The sequence below is a fragment of the Haliotis asinina genome, chromosome 9 (assembly GCF_037392515.1).
Source record: "Haliotis asinina isolate JCU_RB_2024 chromosome 9, JCU_Hal_asi_v2, whole genome shotgun sequence".
NCBI classification, from domain to species: Eukaryota; Metazoa; Mollusca; class Gastropoda; order Lepetellida; family Haliotidae; genus Haliotis; species Haliotis asinina.
In genome coordinates this window covers 25,872,285-25,886,909 of record NC_090288.1, presented here as the reverse complement: position 1 = coordinate 25,886,909, position 14,625 = coordinate 25,872,285, and positions in this window count along the sequence as shown.

The following is a 14,625-nucleotide window of genomic DNA, read 5'->3' as shown; positions in this document are numbered from 1 at the left end:
ATAACATAATAGAGTTCAGTAACTCACATCTGATGCTATTGTGGTGATATGAATGCTAGAACTGGTCAACTCAATAATCCATCTGTACATCCTAGTGATGACTTGCGTAACTTTGGCTCATTTTGTAACGCTGTTGACACTCCAGTCCAGTGTTGACACTCGTAAATCTCAAGATCATATGGTAAATAGATTTGGTCGCATATGCCAAGATATATGTGTTACGCCTTCCTTTTATTCGTAGTTAATGGTCGAAGGAATGGGGATGTAAATGGTGAGCATACATACTGAAGTGAGAAAAGTTGTAGTGTGAATGACCGCTTTATTTACTCCCCAGACGTATTCCCATATTTTCAACATTTTAATATAGGTGAACACTATGGTTCAGATAATTTTCCACTCGAGTTATCGTGTAGTTTCCCCAAAATGACCCATACATCAAATGTGTCTAATAACAAGCCAGCTATTACAGAGAAGATATTTTGGAATGACTCCTTCTGTACTACATTTCTAAATACTCTGCGTCAGGAATTGGGCCGACTTGGTGAAAACCTGCTGATTAAACTTGAGGTCGATATCGACGGCGCTATTAATGATCTCGTTGATATGATATTGAAATCTGCTGAATGTATGAAAAAGGCGTACAAAGACAATCCCAAATATAAACCGTTAAGCAGAGGATGTAAATTGGCAAAGAGATATGCACATAGGGCTTTAAGAAAGTTTCGATGACGGTGCACTGATAGTCACAGACGAATATACTGTAAAAAGTGAAGTAGGTGTAAGAAATGTTACAGGAGCTTTAAACATGAACTCAAATGTAATAAACAAAACAGACTAAGTACTTCTATGCATTATCAGTCTAAATTCTGGAAAGAAAGTTTGTATGCACTGATTCAGAAATGTTTATCCCGTCGAAAACACCAAATGTATGTAGCTTTTAAGGATTTTAAGAAAGCTTTCGATTCTGTAGATAGACAGAAACTATGGTATTGCTTACATAATGCCGGGTTAGGTGTGAAAATGTATAGTATCTTAAAAGCAATGTATTCACGTGTAAAATCCTTCATATTGTGTTGCTCTGATGTAACAGATTATTTAGACGCTCCATTGGGACTACAGCAATTATGTATTGTAAGTCCTATTTTGCTCTTGTTTTTCATTAAAGCATTTTATTACGATGTTATGCAAAATGGGAAACATGGGGTGCAGATGTTTCCAGATATGATAGAACTGTTTATGCTTCTATTTGCAGATGATGTTTTCTTGATATCTGAAACCATTACTGGTTTGCAAAATCAGTTAAATATTCTTGAAAGTTATTCTGCAAACTGGAAACTATTCGTTAATTTAATTTGGATGGCGCTGTAGCATCCAAGGAAAAATGTATTTTTTCACGGAAAACCTGCTGCTGTTGTTAAACCAGAATTGTATTTATCTAAACTAACTTTTAACTGTAATAGAAACATTTGCCAAAAGCAGGGCAGGACTTAATGGTAAATAGAGGTAGGAAACTGTCCATCCCAAAATCTGAGAAATTTTGTCCTTTATGCAATTCTTCAGTTAAAGATGAAGTACATTTTAACCTTGACCGCCCGTTAGCTTATACTAGTATATTAACAACTAATAAGGAATCCACCCATCGTAAGCTAGCTCTCTATATTAAGTATGTTTATTCGTCGTAACGAGCACTTACAATTAGGCATGTCCTAATGTATATCCCTACAACATGTATCACAACGCTGTATGCAACTCCGGTGGCCTAAAATACAATAAGCGATTGTCTTGTCTACACATAAGCAGACAAACAGTCTGATTGACAATCTTCATATTTGATTTACAGCAAATTATCACAGAACCAACAAGGATCACTCAAACCTCTACGTTAATTGATTTAATTTAATCTTTGTTTCAAACCCTTGTTGTACTCAAACCTCTTGATCCGTTTTGCAGTGACCACTGTCCAGTGTTTGTCTCTGTTGGGAACTCTGATTCAATTTCTTTAAAATTTAAGAGGAAAGTGTCTTACTGTGGATTAGCTAATATTAGGGGAATGAATCATGGTCTCAACAACGTGGACTGAGATACCATCTCTAGATGTAATGATATTGATAGTCTAACACAAGAACTGGTGGAGATCTTGAAAATACATGTGATGTACTATGGTAACCTTTAGATCTCAGGATAATCCATGGATGAATAGTGCTATAAGAAAACTCGAAATCATTATGCAGACCGTCAAAAGTTTAGGATTCTACGAAACACAGTAACAGCAGCTGCGGAGCAGCCAAAAGGAAATATATGTCCGATTTATATGATAAGGTCAATCAGTTCTAAATATTAGTGGACAAGTATATGAAATAAAAAACTGGAGATTATAAGAAATTTCCTCCGCTTGTTCATAATGGTAATTTGATCAATGATAGTAAAGATAAAGCAAGCATATTTAATGAATATTTTGGTAACCAATCAAGTTGATTATTCTAATAAGGATACTCCCACTCTTGTATGTAAAATAGAAAGTTCTCTCGAGTCTGTTGTATTGACTAAACAAAAAGTAAGAGACATGGACAATTACAATTCAGGTCTTAAGAAAGTCACTGCTGGTGTGCCACAGGGATCTGTCTTTGGGCCATTACTGTTTTTGGTTATAAAAAAATTGCAAAAATGATATTGAGGGCATCAGTAATAACATCCGTCTTTTTACCGATGATACTTCGGTGTATGTTATTGTTGACAATCATGTTCTTACTGTCGCTTCCGTAAATGATGACTTAAACAAGATCTCTTATTGGGCTGAAATATGTTAGTTTTAATCCAGGTGAGACTGAAGCTGTTTTATTCGCTCGCAGAAGTACCGATAATCAATCTCCCATTCCTAGACTTAAAATGCAAGTAGACATTACAGAAGTTAGCTACCATAAACACTTACAATCAGATTGTAAACGGGACTCGCATATTGGCAAATTAGTTGAAAAGGTTCGACCGCGGATCAATTGTTTTCGAAATGCAGATTATCAAGAATATCATAAGAGCGAATACAAGTCATATATATTACCAACGTTCGATTACTGTTCCCACCTATGGGATAACTGTTCTAAAGAACCAGAAAAAAAATTAGATGCTCTGTGGACGATTTGCAGGGCAGTTAGAGGCACAAGTCATGATTTAATATGTAAGGAAACAAACTATCATTAATTTACAAAATGGTTTATTTAAAGTTTATTTAACTGACCCACTATCTTGTGAAAAAGTAGCACAATTTAGTGACTATAAATAAAGAAATATTAATAACGTTCAAACAATAAGATGTCGTAGTGATTTGTACAGCAATTCGTTTTTATCGGATACATTAAGACAATGGAATTATCAGCCTAAAAATAAGTTGAGATTGAAAACATGGGTCAAACATCAAAACCGCTTAATTGTATAACACGTCACAATTTAATTCTGGACTCACAATAGTCCAGAAACTCTCCGCACTGTGGACGCTCTCTCACATGAGATTTGGCAAAAATAAACATGCAGTTATTATGAATATGTGCTAAGGATGAAAAATTGAAAAAAAAAAATTTCTTTTCGAAAACTGAAAATTTAAACTCACTCGCCCATGGGCACGCCAATGGGCGAACAGCGACCCAGGGGCAGGCCCATAGGCGAGAGTGTTTAATTTCGTCCAGAATAAATGTTTTGGAGGTTGTAAATGAATGAAAAAATGTTAATAAGTATCATGACTCAAATTTCAGCTCGATTTGACTTGACTCCGCTAACTGACAGCGATTTTAAAAAATCTCGCTCATGGGTGAAAAACATATTGGCCCATGGACGAGAATATTTACTTTCACTGAAAATACATGTTTTTTTTCATGTTTTGCAGTTTGTAAATAAATGTAAGTATATTTATTAGTGTCCTGACACGAAAATCAGCTTATTGTGACTTAATTCTGATAATTTAGAGCGATTTAAAAATATCATTTGGCCCATGGGTGAGAATATTCTCTTTTACTCAAATTACATCTTTTTGCATGTTCTGGGGTTGTAAATGAGTGAAACTATGTTCATAAGTATCATAATACAAATTTCAACTTATTTTGACTTAATTCCGTTAACTTAGAGCGATGTTTAAAAATCTCGCCCATGGGTGAAAAATATTTTGGCCCATGGGCGAGAACATTGCCTTTTACCCCAAATATATCTTTTCACGTGTTTTGGAGGATGTAAATGAATGAAAGTACATTTATGAGCATCATGACAGAAATTTCAACTCATTTGACTTAATGCCGCTAATTGAGAGCGATTTTAAAAACTCTCGCCCATGGCGAGAATATTTCCTTTTACTCCAAATACATCTTTTCCAATGTTTTGAAGGATGTAAATGAATGAAAGTGACTTTATGAGTATCATGACACAAAATTCAACCGATCTGATTTAATTTTGCGAATTCAGGGGGATTTTAAAAAATATACGAGAACAATTACTTTTACTCAAAATACATCCTTTCTTCTGGTTTGGAGGTTGTAAATGAATGAGGATATGGCACAAAATTCAACTCATTTTGACTTAATTCCGCTAACTACAAGAATCTGCACTTCCACTCCAAAATACATATTTTTTATTGTTTTAGAGGTTGTAGATGAATGAAAGTGTGTTTATAAGTATCACTCCTGTCTTAATTCGACTAACCTCGCTCGCGGACGAAAATATTTTCATTTGCTTGTTTTCTTTATTTTGCAAGCATATGGTTAAAATTCAGATGAAATTATAATGACAAATATTTTCAGTTTAATTTAGTGAGTTTAGTTCGCACTCAGCAATATTCCAGCAACATGGCGGCGGTTTGTAGATAATCAATTTTCGACCAGACAGTCCAGTGATCAACAGCATGACCATCGACATACACAATCGGGAACCGATGACATGTGGCAATCAAGTTAGCGAGTCTGACCACCCGATCCCGTTAGTCGCCTCTTACGACAAGCATAGTCACCTTTTATGGCAAGCATTGCTTGCCCTGTTCTACTCCAGATCCTCATAGGTCCTGAATGCAGAGCTATGAAGTTGAAGGTATTTGTGAAAGTCCTTACTCCAGTGACACAAAGACTGTGCTGGGACACATTAATAAACAGCGTTGTGAGATCTTTAAGCTGTTTTGAAATATGTCTTGTCAATCCCACTGACATTCGCCAATAACCACGTAAATATAGAATATATAGTCCGTGCTCCTTCAGAACAAATAAGTAATTAAGGATCCCCAACTAGGTAATTAAGTAAACAACTCAAAATACTGTCACTTTCTGCCCAGAACATCACGCGTCACCAGTCGTGAGCTAATGACCGTGTAAAACCCCTCACAAGGGAAACACAAAGCACCAAAACTGTATTTCTTTCTAGGTGACACTCGGTATGTTGTCAAACTTTTCGTTCTGGAATACATTCTATAGTGGGCAAAACCTTACGCTTGGAAAGTGTACCTACCCAGTAGTTTTAAGTGTACCTACCCAGTTTAGCATGTTTCGTTTTAATATTGTGGGATCCACTTTTAGTAATTCTCGTTTGCCCGTCCCAGGTTTTCTTCGACCGAGGTTTTATGGGGTATTCTCCTATTTGTCAGACCAGGAATAATCTACAACAGTGATAGGTCACTCGCTTGCTTTCTTTACCATTTGTACCAATTAACATGTTCCTCGTAATGCTCCAGCGCACACAGTGACTTGGTTCGTTTCCAGCACATCTTCGGCTGCGTTTAACAGTACTTCAGCCAGTTTACAGTATCAGTCGAAATCTTACAATGAATGAATGAATGAATGAATGAATGAATGAGTTATAATAAGAATTAAGAGCAAGATGTATATGCGAATGAATGAAAGAAATAATGAAAGAAGTACATATGTGAATGAATGAAAGAATAAATGATACACCACGGCCATCCCTTCCTAAACGTGATAAATAATGCAAAACTATCGTTAGATCACATGTGTTAACATCAGCTATTTATAGTCTCCTTTGTCAGACATAACAATTTTCAGACGGGTTTAAACAACAAACTATCTGCTTGACTGCACAGCTGCCTGTTGACGTAGTATACCCACCTCACCTAATTTGCCTGCGTAATCTTCATCTACATCACTATAAGCAGAGAGCACAGAAGGCCGAATATCTGTAACCACTGAACCGTGGCGTCTCACTGGAACAAGCTAAGTTCCCAAGTGCGGGCGTCCTTCTCTACCTTTTCCATTAATCTTTAAAACACCTAACAAGCTCAAAGCATGCAACTTTTAACTAAAATGTGATGTTATACATATCATAAAAGTAATTTTTAGGTATTTTTCAGTTGATAAATTATCATTTTATGATGCATATATGTATGACATGCTGGACGGGTATTGAGCATTTTGTGATAATTTACCATTACCATTTTCATAATGCATAAAAAAGACACTCATTAATCTATCACTGAGTTTTGTCATTCTTTCACTCCAATACGGTCGCTAAATCCCCTCTGATCATAGTATATGGACTCTCCCATACCCAATTCACCTAATCCTTAGAAATCAACCAGGCATGACATACCCACATCACCTAATTAATTTTCTGTACCTATCGATCAAAAAATACATAAAATGGGAGGACACCCTGTTCACTAATGGGAGTGAGCCTTGTAGGGAGTACCCTCACTCTCACAAACCAACCGACTGGGGTGAAGCTGCCGTGTTTGTCGGGGATTCTTCTGGCTTTGCTAAATAAATCTTACATAAACATGTAAAATATTTTGCTTTGATTGTGTAACTACCTACATTAGGACATTGAGACCATTCTGAATTATCGAGTAAAATACGATTGTATGGTTTAGAGTTTGAATCTTGGCATATCTTACCGGTTTTGCTACTTTTGCACTCTACCTTTTTACTTGGGGCGAGCATATTTTGGTGGTTTTAGTATTTCATCTATTTATTTAGATTTATTGATTTATTTGTTTTCGTTGTGTTTTTTACTGCTAGTGGCCCAGCGAGTGAGTCTGCTTTGAGAAGTTTATTCTGACGCTTGACGAGAGGGACATGAACAAGAACATATATGGAGCCCTTGCATCAATACATATTTAAGACGAAACGTTTTGAAAAATAAAATTATTCTAGACCAATATTTGTACATAACTGGTGAAATGAAACTGCGCCTTCAAGGTTCATAAGCACGTAGAGGGCACATTTATCCTACTCCATTTAAGAATGTCCATTTCTGATTGCTTCACGTGACCTTTCGAGGGAGAATATATCAGTTTTACCCCGCCACGTGGGAAAAGCAAGCATCCATTGCAATCAGTGAACCGTGAAGCAGTGATTCGAATCGACTATAGTCAGTACCATGTTAATAAAATACATTATTTCAGTTTCTTTTGATGCTATATTTACATAAAGTGAGATTTAAACATTCGTTATGTAGCATTGTGATCCACCGATCAATACCATTCTTATCATTCTTTTTCACCCCCTGGTGACAAAGCCACTGGTGGATCTTCCATATTGGCGAGACATGGTATAATTCATAGCCCTGTTCCTCTCAAAACCAATCTTCAGGCTGTTGCTGTTCGTCTTACTTTACATATAACTCTTACTGTTTGTTCCTTGTATATCTCCCCTTCTTCCATTCTCCATCAGAATGATCTTCAAGATTTGTATGACCAATTACCAAAACCCTGTATCATAATGGGTGATCTCAATGGTCATAACCCATTATGGGGAAGTCCTGATACCAACAGTAAAGGGAAAGTTCTTGAAGAGTTTATATCTGATAATAATTTATGTATACTCAATGATGGCTTCGACACATATTTACATCCTGGAACGGGAACATATTCTTCCTTAGACCTGTCACTTACTGATTCAAACGTTTACAATGAGTTTGAATGGTCAGTCCATAATGATCTTTGTGGTAGTGACCATTTTCCTACAGTACTTACAGCAATTAACCCTTCCGATGATCCGCCTGTAACAAGATGGAATTTTTCAAAGGCCAGTTGGCCATTATTTCAGGTCACCTGCTTTAAGGAACTTAAACCAGACCTTTTCATGGATGTACCTGATCCAATTAAAATGTTCTCGGACAAAGTGAAACATATAGCTGATGAAACTATTCCTAAGTCCTCTGTAAATCCGCACATCCGTAAACCATGGTTTAATGATGAATGCAAACAGGCTAGGAAAAACAGGAAGAAAGCAGAGAAATATTTTCGTCTTCATCCCACTGTTCATAACTTAAATAATGTAAAAATCAGTTACGCTAAAGCTCGACGAACGTTTAAACACATTAAACGTCATACTTGGAAAAATTACATTTCCAAAATAAATTCCCGTACTCCTATGTCAAGGGTATGGAATATGATCCAAAAAATTAAAGGCAAGGGTTCCAAATCCAGTAGTATTCAGCATCTCTAAAATGATAATAACATACTAACTGAAAAATCTGATATTGCAAACAAGTTGGGTGAAACTTTGGCTAAACATTCGTCCTCCTCAAATTATCATCCAAAATTCCAGACTTATCAAACACACCAAGAGAAGAAACCAGTGAATTTTAAATCTGATAATGGTGAAGATTGTAACGAGGTATTTTCATTACATGAACTTCGTACTGCGCTATCACAGGCTCCCGACACTGCAACAGGACCTGATGATATCCATTACCAACTCTGAAAACACTTGCCTGAATCATGTCTCGAAACGTTACTTGGCATTTTTTACCATATTTGGACAACACAACATTTTCCCTCTTCATGGCGAAAAGCAACAGTTGTTCCTATTCCAAAGCCTGGGAGGGATCATACAGATCCATCAAATTACCGACCTATTTCCTTAACTAGCTGCGTTTGCAAAACCATGGAGCGAATGGTAAATAATCGCTTAGTCTGGTTTTGGAAACCAACAATCTGATTACTGATATACAATGTGGTTTTCGTAAAAGCCGAAGCACAACTGACCACTTGGTTCGTTTGGAATCATTTGTTAAAAATTCTTTCATTAAAAAACAACATGCAGTATCAATCTTTTTTGATCTTGAAAAAGCATATGATACTACTTGGAAGCATGGTATTTTGAAAGATTTACATTCTTTTGGGTTGAGAGGTCGCTTGCCTCAGTTTATATCTAATTTTTTAAATGACAGACAGTTTCGATTTCAAGTACGTGTGGGAACAACCCTCTCAGACTACTTTCATCAAGATCAGGGTGTTCCACGGGGCAGTATTTTGTCTGTGACTTTATTTAGTATTAAAATCAATAGTCTTTCTAAGGTTTTAAGTGATTCAGTAGATGGATCACTATTTGTGGATGATTTTAATGTTTCTTGTAGAGGTAGAAATATGCATACAATAGAGAGGCAATTACAAATTTGTCTCAATAAAATTGAAAAATGGTCACTTGAAAACGGGTTTAAATTTTCGATAACAAAACCAAATTGCTTGCATTTCTGCAGAAAGTATAAACCGCATAAAGATCCAGAACTATTTTTAAATGGCACCCCCATCAAAGTAGTAAAGGAGGCCAGGTTCTTGGGTCTTATTTTCGACTCACATCTAACTTTTCTACCACACATTAAATCCCTTAAAACTAAATGCCTGAAGACACTTGATCTATTAAATTCAAAGTGGGGAGTAGACCAAACTACCCTACTCCATTTATACAGATCTCTCATCCGTTCGAAACTTGATTACGGCTCCATCGTGTATGGTGGAGCCTGTAAAAGCAACCTCAAAATACTTGATTCTATCCACCATCAAGGTCTAAGACTATGTCTTGGGTCATTTAGAACTTCTCCTATTGACGGTCTTTACGTCGAGACCGATGAGCCATCTCTTACTCAACGACGTATAAAACTCTCCTTAAAGTATATAACAAAACTGTATTCTAATGAGGCCAACCCTGCATTTAACTGTGTTTTTAATCCTCTTTATGTGGATTTATACAATAAAAAGTCTTCTCTTTTTCCGCCTCTTGGACTTAGAGTGAAGCCTTTTTGTGTCTGCTTGCGACATTGAGCTAGCCAATATATCTCCTTCCCGTCTACTTTCGTCTCCACCTTGGCAGTTAGTTAGACCCGAAGTTGGCTTGTGCCACTGTCATTGGATCCAGAACAATATCTTTCAGATTACCAGATAATAGTTCTATTATCACAGCAGAAGCAAACGCTATATTAACGGCTCTTAAATATATTGAAAGACAACCTAGACATAAACAGTATATTATCTATTCCGATTCTCTTTCTTGCCTCCTGGCAATTAAAAACCTGTCATGTAAACATCCACTTTTAATAGAAATAATTGAATTATTTAATAATCTTGCAACTGGCCAATACGACATCGTCTTTTGTTGGTTACCCAGCCATGTGGGCATTTCTGGCAATACAATGGCCGATCTTGCTGCCAGCACTCAACAAATCCGTGACTCCACTTCTTATCCCATACTCTGATTATAAAGCTACAATTAGATCGTATATCCGAGATCTGATGCAAAAGAGGTGGGACACCCAAGTGGGTGTAAATAAATTACATTCAATAAAACCTTATATTGGTTATACCCACTTGGGTTGTCAGTCCAGATTTGAGGAGGTCATTATGAGACGATGTCGTATTGGCCATACGAGATATACTCATGAATACCTTTTGAAAGGTGAGGATCCTCCGTTCTGCATCCCTTGTGATGAAAGAATCACAGTCAAGCATATCTTGCCCACGAAGCCTAAAATTATTCAGTTAGGTACAGTTCACTTGGCTTATTGGACTCCATGCCTCAGTGATTTTATGGGATTATGGTGGATTGTTGCTTGGCTGACCACAGAAAGGAAGAATCAACAGAAACAACAGAAATCAAATATGATTGTAAAGTATTTCAAAAGGTGACCTATCCCATCTGTATCACTGGTACTATTGGTAAAGGTTGGATCGACCACATGATTCATAGCAACATATACTGTCATGTGTTATGTTATCACAACACAATCTCTATCATTTAGCATATTATCACAGGTGACAAGGTGATATTGTTTATGGTTTTGTTATTCACTGTTCCCAAACACAAAATAAGTGGGATACTGAGTCAGAATTCTTTTCTAAACAGCTGGCGCATAGTGAAAGAAACACCCATGCATCTTCACTCCACCGAACACTGTGGTAAGAGCATCAGTATCCTACCCGTAATAGAGTGACCACTCTCCACTGAATAGTGGTCTGTCCCACTCTCATTTTGCGCCCCAATTACCTCATTAATTATGTCCAGGGGTCAAACTGTAATTAGCCTTTGGGATTTATTAGGTGTGAATTTGAGGCCTTGCGGACCACTTTACCATCACCCACCAGTTATCTCCCCTTGTAAACATCATCTTTCCAAGCTTGTAAATGTCTTGTAAACATCATCTTTACAAGAGATTTACAAGCTTGTAAAGGTGAACTTTTTTTTCAGTGAACCCTCTGTTGGGAAGTACAAGTAAAAGCAATAAAGGCAAGGTTATTGAGGATTTTATATCTGAAAATAGCTTATGTGTTTTTAATGACGAATCAAACACCTATTTACATCCTGGTACAGGATCGTATTCTGCACTTGATCTGTCCCTTGCTGATTCAAACGTGTACAACCAATTTGACTGGTCTGTTCATAATGACCTTTGCGGAAGTGACCACTTCCCAACTGTCCTAAAAGCTATCAAACCTGACGATGACCCACCTTTATCACGGTGGAATTTTAATACGGCCAATTGGTCTTTATATGAAACATTGTGTATGGAAAAATTAATACCAGAAAACTTTATCAATATATCAGACCCAATAGAGTTGTTTTCTGCTCAGTTAAATGAAATTGCTGACCAGTCTGTTCCTAAGTCCTCTGCAGTTCCTCACATTCGTAAACCGTGGTTCAATAATGAATGTAAACAGGCAAGAAAGTGTAGAAGGAAAGTTGAAAAGTATTTTCGCCGATACCCCACTGTAGATAAAGTAAAAATTTTAAATGCCAAAGCTAGACAGGCATTCAAACAAAATAAGCGTCAGTCGTGGAGAAATTACGTTAGTAAAATAAATTCACGCACGCCAATGACAAAGGTGTAGAACATGATCCAAAGAATAAAGGGCAAAGGTTCGAAATCTACTGTTCATCACCTAAAGGATGGTGATAATTTATTAACTAACAAAACTGAAAAAAGCAGCACTCATAAAACTGAAAAAAGCAGCACTCAACAAATCTGTGACACCACTTCTTATTCCTTACAGTGATTACAAAGCCACCATTAGATCTTATATCCGTGATCTGATGCAGAGGAAGTGGGACACTCAAGTGGGTATAAATAAATTACATGAGATAAAACCTTACATTGGTTATACCTACTTGGGTTGTCAGTCCAGATTTCAAGAGGTAATACTCCGACGATGTCGTATTGGCCATACAAGATTTACCCATAACTACCTGTTAAAAGGTGAGGATCCTCCATTTTGTATCCCTTGTGATGAGAGTGTCACGGTCAAGCATATCCTGCTTGACTGTGTTGAATTCTCCATCACAAGGGATAGATATTTCAATGTCAGAACCATCAAGGATCTTTTTACCACTGTTGCTTCTCATTTAGTTATTGGTTTTTTTTAAAGGAAATTGATTTTTTGGTTGAATTTTGAGTACTATGTTCTGTAAATAGATGTATTTTAAATATTGGTAGCTTAGATATGTAACTTGTATTGTTAGTGGCTGTACCCTCAAAGGGGGCTGAAGTAGTGTAAAATTATTGTCCTCCTGAGAGGGTACGTAAGTACCAAAACATTGATAGTAAATTTAATTCTACCAGGTTTTTAATCGTAGCATTCTTGTCATTTTAAATTCGGCTAGCATTTCGTACACTCGCCAGTAGCTGAAGGGATGGTGTAAATCCAACTAGGGTCCATGCAGGTAGCAAAGGTAAGCCATCCTATGGTGCATAATTTAAATAAATTTAAAATTTTAAATGCTAAAGCACGGCGTACTTTTAAACAGAACAAGCGCCAATCTTGGCAAAATTATGTATCCAAAATAAATCCTCGGACACCCATGTCCAAGTTTTGGAACATGGTCCAGAAAATTAAAGGTATAGGTACTAAATCTACTGTCCATCATCTTAAACATGGAGATCAGTTACTTACTGATAAATCAGATATTGCGAATAAACTGGGCGAAACTCCTGCTAAACACTCTTCCTCTTCTAATTATATACCTAAATTTCAGCAATATCAAAAACAACAAGAAAAGAAAACTATTAATTTTAATTCTGATAATGGGGAAGATTATAATGAAACGTTTTCTATTCATGAACTCCATACTGCTCTTGATCAAGCTCATGATACTGCTACAGGAGCTGATAACATACATTATCAACTCCTGAAGCACTTACCTGAATCCTGTTTAGTGACGCTCTTATCAATTTTTGATGATATTTGGACTTCCGGAAAATTTCCTTCTTCATGGCGTGATGCTATAGTAGTACCAATACCTAAACCTGGACGTGATCATACGGATCCATCAAATTATCGTCCGATTTCATTAACTAGCTATGGGAACGCATGATAAATAATCGACTTGTTTGGTACTTGGAAACAAATAACCTTATCACAGATATACAATGTGGTTTCCGCAAAAACAGAAGTACTGTCGATCACTTAGTGCGTTTAGAATCATTTGTGAAAAACGCGCTGATTAATAAATAACATGCTGTGTCTATCTTTTTTTATCTTGAGAAGGCATATGACACAGCCTGGAAGTATGGCATTCTGAGAGATTTACATGATTTCGGTTTGCGAGGTCGTTTGCCTCAATTCATAGGCAATTTTTTAAATAACAGACAATTTCAAGTCCGCGTGGGTTCTACCCTGTCTGATCATTACAGTCAGGATCAGGGTGTTCCACAAGGCAGTATTTTGTCAGTCACACTTTTTAGTATAAAGATCAATAGTTTATCAAAAGTTTTAAACGATTCAATTGATGGATCGTTATTTGTGGATGATTTTAATGTTTCTTGTCGTGGGAAAATATGCGTACTATTGAACGGCAACTGCAGCTGTGTTTGAACAAAATACATAAATGGTGTCTTGAAAATGGCTTCAAATTTTCTAAATCAAAAACCAATTGCAAACATTTCTGCCGCAAATATAAACCTCATAAAGACCCAGACCTTTTCTAAGCGGCACCCCTATCAAAGTTGTCAAGGAGGCTAAGTTCTTGGCAATTATTTTCGATTCACATTTGACCTTTTTGCCCCATATTAAATCCCTTAAAGCCAAATGCTTGAAGGCACTCGATTTATTAAAGGTTGTTTCTAATTCAAAGTGGGGAGGGGATCAGACTATCCTCCTTCACTTGTATAGATCACTCATCCGCTCAAAACTTGATTATGGCTCAATCGTATATGGTGGAGCCTGCAAAAGCAACCTGAAACTATTAGATTCTGTCCATCACCAGGTCTAAGACTTTGTCTTGGTTCCTTCAGAACTTCACCTATTCACAGTCTCTACGTTGAGGCCGATGAACCATCTCTTACACAACGTCGTATTAAATTATCGTTACAATACATTACTAAATTACACTCTAATGAATCTAACCCGGCATATAACTGTGTTTTCAATCCCCT